This window comes from Sinocyclocheilus grahami, unplaced genomic scaffold, assembly GCF_001515645.1.
Source record: "Sinocyclocheilus grahami isolate Dianchi unplaced genomic scaffold, SAMN03320097.WGS_v1.1 scaffold424.1, whole genome shotgun sequence".
In the NCBI taxonomy this organism is placed as follows: Eukaryota; Metazoa; Chordata; class Actinopteri; order Cypriniformes; family Cyprinidae; genus Sinocyclocheilus; species Sinocyclocheilus grahami.
The window spans coordinates 195,479-201,642 of NW_015505603.1; the positions used below are offsets into that span (position 1 = coordinate 195,479).

A 6,164-nucleotide genomic window follows, 5' to 3' on the forward strand; every position below is an offset into this window, starting at 1 on the left:
TTTCCTGCTTGGGGAAATCCCATGCGGAAGCTGCGCTCACGGGAGCTATTTGCTCCCATTGCGAGAGCTTCAGTCTCGCCTCTCTCCGCTCATGGATCGCTTTCTCTTCAGAGAGTGACTCCGCCCCCCGTGCCCTCCCGTTTTCTTCCTCCCAGGGACCTGTGAGGAAAAAACAGCGGGGCAAAGGGGTCGAGCGAGCTCACGCTGGCCCAGATCCCGCATGCCTCACTCTTGCCGCAAAGAGAGTATTCCCCCATCCTTTTCTCACGGTCTGATCAGCGTCCCTCTGCTGGTGCGAGCGACCTGATCTCATTCGGGGGAAGTGAGGACGAGCTGCTTGATGACAGCATGTCATTAGCAGCGTCGGATGCAGAGGAGCTGTTGACCCCACCCCCTCGCCATCATCCGCGCCCAGCGCCACCAAAGACGGGATAGATGCCGAGCTTCTCCGTATCCTCTCCAAAGTGGTTCCTCTTCCAGTCTGGCCTGGACCCCGCTACCCTCAAGGATCTGAGGAGCAACTGACCTGGCTCTACGCACCACCAAGACCACCGCCCAGGCGATCGGGAGATCGATGGCCAGCCTTATGGTGCTTGAGCGCCATTTATGGTTGATGCTGCCAGAGATTAAGGACGCGGATAAGATCCTCTTCCTCGATGCTCCAGTCTCTCCCAAAGGTCTTTTCGGCCCGGCGGTCGAAGGATTCGCTGAACGCTTCATGGAGACACAGAAATCGTCCCAGGCTATGCGACATTTCCTGCCTAAGCGCTCCAGCTCCGCTGCTGCCTTAGCTCGCCCTAAATCTGCGCCGACTCAGCAGCCCGCGAAACAAGCACCTGCCGTCCCCGCTGTTCAGCATGCTAAAGCGACCTCCGACCTCCTTCAAGATCGGTACCGCTCGCCCTCTCAAAGCGATTCAAAGGATGCTGGACCTCATGGCAGCAGCATCTCCAGTAGGGCTGTGTATCACCAGCAAAGTCACGATACGATACGTATCACGATACAGATGCCACGATACGATACATATCACGATACATGACTGCACTGAATTTCACCTCAGCAGAATTTAGAAAAACAGCTGTTTATTAAACACTGCTTACTATAAGGCCATTTCTAACTATTGGCAGAGCAGGCAGTTGACCTCTGCATTATGAATGGCCTCCATAACTGTACCACAGTACAATATAGGTAATTGCATATGTTTCATGTTTACATTGTGCACTCCCCACCAGGTACAATATTCTGATTGTTTGCATCTTGTTTTTAAGCCCATAAATAATAATGTACTTGTTCTAATAAATTTATATTGTAATGTACTCATTCTAATATATTTAAAAAATCATTTACATTGCTGGTAGGTTATCATTGCACAAATTAACACACTCTCTACAATAAATAAAAAAATGAGAAGAGTTCTAAACTAACGCGCTATCTTCACTGTATCTAACGCACATACTCTCAAGGCTGATTTAAGGCTGATTTATACTCAACGCGTCCGCAAGTTCGCTTTGAGTGCGCGCGACGTCGTTTCGTATGGTGGTGTGCACAATTTTTTGTAACTTTCCGCGCAGCTCCGCTTCCGAAGATGCACGAGTTCAAAGCGACTCTAGCTGAACATGCATGTCTGTGCCAGCATTTGTGTGAAACAGAAGCAGTTTGATGTTAAGTGCAGTCACACACACACATTGTTTCTAAAAGAAATAAAAACAGCTTTACTGTTAATAGAGAAACGCGGCAAAACGGTGGTAATTCATACATACACAGCCTCTCTCTCTCTCTCTCTCTCTCTCTGTGTCGTAAATGAACAGTTGATGAATCACACTTTTCTGAGAATAGATTAATGAAGTGGAGATCGCTAAACTGCAAGCTAACCGCTGTTTTCAGAAAGCAAGCGCGTTTATCCACAGTGGAGAGAGCGCGCGTGCACATGGTTGCCGAGTTGACAAAGATAAGTTGCACACTTAGCAGATATTTCCGTATTGCTCAAGTGTAAAGCTCTGTTTTGGGGTTTACGTCTCTTTATATCAGGCATCCCAGTTGTGTTCCTCTGCGGCCAGATTAAACCTTGTTGTAGCCTATATATGCCCTTTTAATAATTTTTTTAGAAACCTCACACTTTTCTACTCAATTTTAAACGTTGTAAAATTTTAAACAAATTAAGCGTGGTCCACTGCTGCACACGTGCCACAATATCGATACAGGGCCAGCTGTATCGATACTCGTATCGTCAAATCTCTGTGAAGATACATCGTCGTATCGATAATTTGAACATAGCACTAATCTCCAGTGCTACAGTTGGGTCTGCTGCGTATGCGCCCCCTTCAGCGCTGGTTGAAACCACGGGTTCCATCCCATGCGTGTCGTCACGGACGCCTGCATATCAGGGTGAGTCAGGCCTGTGTATCGCCCCTGACCCCCTGGAAGAACTCCCGCTGGATAGAACAGGGTGTGGCCATGGAGATGGTTCACAGAAGGACAGTTGTCACGACAGACACCTCCAACTCAGGTTGGGGGGCGCTGTGCGAGGGCATACCGACCTTCGGCCACTGGTCAAAGGCGGAAAAAGGCTTTCACATCAACTGCTTGGAAATGCTAGCAGTATGTCGAGCCTGTCAGTTCTTCCTGCCAGTCCTGAAGGGGCACCATGTGCTAATCCAATCGGACAACATGTCTGTAGTGTCCTACATAAATCGCCAGGGAGGCCTCTCTTCGAAGCGCCTCTTCATCCTGGTAGAGCGCTTCTTAGAGTGGGCTCAACCCAACCTGCCCTCGCTGAGGGCAGCGCATATACCAGGCAAATTGAACCAGGGAGCGGACATGTTATCAAGGAGCAATGTCCCCTCAGGTGAGTGGACGCTACATCCGCAGACGGTTCAGAAGATCTGGGTGATCTTCGGCGAGGCCGAGGTGGACCTCTTCGCCTCAGAAGACAACTCTCACTGCCCAATTTATTTCTCAAAGACCAGGGACGCGTTGGCCCACCCTCCTTCTCTATGCATTCCCCCTGATCACTCTGATCCCACAGGTAATCAGGCGAGTGAGGGAACGAGAACACAGGGTTCTCCTGGTGGCCCCCCTTTGGATGAACCAGCTGTGGCTATCGGAGCTAACTCAGCTACTGATAGCGGCCCCTTGGCCTGTTCCACTGAGACAGGATCTCCTCTCTCAAGCGAACGGGACATTATGGCATCCTCGGCCCGACCTATGGGCCCTGCACCTCTGGCCGCTCGACGGAAGCCTTCGTGCCTCCCAGAGCGAGTCTTAAACACAATTTCAGAGCCTAGAGCTCCGTCTATGAGACGCCTCTATGCCTTAAAGTGATCTTTTCTTGTCCGTCTGGTGTCTAAACATCGGCAAAGACCCCCTCACTTCCGAATTGGCAGAGGTGTTGTCATTTCTACAAGAGCTGCTGGATAAGGGTCGTTCCCCATCCATGCTCAAAGTCTATGTGGCGGCTATAGCAGCCTCTCATGCCCCTATTGAGGGTCAATCGGTGGGCAGATATAGCGCGGTCATTCGCTTCCTGAGGGGTGCTAGGAGGCTGAATCCGCCTCGTCCCCCTACCGTCCCTTCATGGGACCTGCCCACTGTGCTGAGGGCCCTGAAGGGCCCCACTTTCGAGCCGCTACAGTCTGCCAACATTAGGTCGCTATCGCTGAAGACTGCTCTGCTTCTAGCACTGGCATCAGTAAAGCGAATAGGGGACCTGCAGGCGCTCTCTATTAGCCCTGCCTGCCTGGAATTCGGGCCTAACGACTCTAAAGTCATCCTGAAACCAAGGCACGGTTACGTACCTAAAGTGCTCTCCACTCCGTTCAGCGCACAGGTCATTACGCTCTCCGTGCTTCCTCCAAGAGGACAGAGAGCTATCTCTGCTCTGCCCTGTCAGAGCTTTGAGAATCTATATTGAGCTTTCTGCTCCCTATAGGTGATCGAAACAACTCTTTGTCAGCTTCGGTAACCGCACCATAGGGCTTCCGGTTACGAAGCAAAGACTCTCTAGATGGATAGTAGACTCCATCTTGCTAGCGTACTCTTCCTTGGGCCTCCAATGCCCCATTAGAGTATGTGCCCACAAGACTAGAGGCATCGCCTCGTTGTGGGCATGGTCCAGTGGTGTGTCCATTGCGGATATTTGTGAGGCGGCCGGCTGGGCCTCGCCGTCCACATTCGCAAGGTTTTATAACCTGGAAGTCCCGGCCTTGCAGGCCAGGGTCCTTTCCGCTTGAAGTGGCACGCACTGTGTAAACAGATATGACAGAGAGCCCTTGGCCGTATCACGCCCAAGTTCTCTGGCATGCTAGCGTACTCTTCCTTGGGCCTCCAATGCCGCATTGGCGTACGGGTCCACTCGACTAGAGGCATCGCCTCGTCGTGGGCATGGTCCAGTGGTGTGTCCATTGCGGATATTTGTGAGGCGGCCGGCTGGGCCTCGCCGTCCACATTCGCAAGGTTTTATAACCTGGAAGTCCCGGCCTTGCAGGCCAGGGTCCTTTCCGCTTGAAGTGGCACGCACTGTGTAAACAGATATGACAGAGAGCCCTTGGCCGTATCACGCCCAAGTTCTCTGGCATTGTGTCACCTGTTAGCTCTCGACCCCTGGGTGTCGACGTTTCGTGAATACTCTGGAACAATTAACCAGGTGTGAATAATAGTGTGACCTAGAAAGCTCAGCCCGTCTTAGCCTTGGGTTATTGTTGACTTCTCTATGAGCATTGGTTGCTTATGGAAGTTTATACCTTTAGTCGTTCCACTACATTAGCACGGCGTGATTGTACTATGTTCCCATATGCATCTTAACCCTTTGACGCGTACGATCACACCGGTATACGCAAACTAACATGGCGGCGCCCATCACCCGGTATAGCTCAACTAACACGGTCGATATAAAAGTTTTTAAACTACCAAACAGATTTAATTGCGCACATTTCAGAATCGGAATATCAGATATTTCATAATATAGTGAGCATGTTTGTGAATATTTTGAATAAAACAGGAAAAACAAAATAAAAGCGATCCGTGTGTCATACAGAGCTATTGTGGCTGCGTTGTGTCACATGACAAGCATGACGCGTCGCCATGGAAACATTAAGGCGATACATTTTAAAATAACGGTCGCCTAAAAAAAACTCACGCTGGGGGCTCAGCTAGAATATTTTAAACTTACGTGCGAAAGGGTTAAGCAAGACGCAGTATGAGTGAAGTATCGAAAGGGAACGTACTTGGTTACTAACGTAACCTCGGTTCCCTGAGATACGGGAATGAGTACTGCGTTGCCTGCCGTGCTATGTAGCTGCACGACTCAGTCGTCGCTTCAGTCGAAGTAAACCTGAGAATCCTGTGGCGAGCGCCCGCTTATATAGCCAGATGCCCCGCCCATTCTGGTGGGCTTTGGCGGGCTTCGTCGCCAATCCACCTTTTTCTTGTCGTAAAAATGGGCGCGACCATTTGGAAAATATATGGGTATGGCTTCCGGTTTCATCTGCGTCCACTGCGTTTTGCTGCTTGATATTGAAAGTTGGTGTGTCTTATCATATTATTTTAATGTATTATCTGAAATTATGAACTCACTGGTTTGTAGTGCAAACAGTTTTACCGTTTACTGCACGTTGTTATTCTCGTTATTTACCTATAGCGGCTAATGAACCGGAAGTCTCACCCATAGGCTTACTTCCGCGTTGAAGAAAAAGGTGGATAGGCTCGTGCAGCTCCGCTGCTGAGCTATTGGTTAATTTTTTAAGCACTGCATGAACCAATGTTTTTTGTCAACTTGTTTTCTCATAGGCCTCATTGATCTGAGCCTATGCGCCTCAGTTTTAAGCGGAAAAAGGCATTGTGGTTAATTTTAATAATATAATAATTAAACTGAGTTGCATAAGCTCATATCAATGAGGCCTATGATTAATCAGTTCCAGAAAGAAAAACAAAATGTATGCTAATTGAAAGGAAACAAGTTGATAAAAAAAGACTGAATCTAGTGTTTGGTAATAATAGTATTAGCAATTTTCTGTAGGACGGTCATTTTTTCCTGGTAATACCACAAGTCTTCAAGATGAATAAATAAATAAATACATACATATAAATAAATAAAGAAACAAATACAAAAATTATATTTTTTTTGGGGGGGGGGGGGTTTGTTATTCCCTATGTGGGCAGGGTCAGAA

At 48.8% G+C, this 6,164-nt stretch overlaps 1 pseudogene; it reads left to right on the forward strand.

Annotated features, from left to right (window-relative positions):
- The window catches only part of LOC107551456 (protein NipSnap homolog 3A-like), a 13,150-nt pseudogene that overhangs the window by 5,184 nt on the left and 1,802 nt on the right, over positions 1–6,164 (forward strand).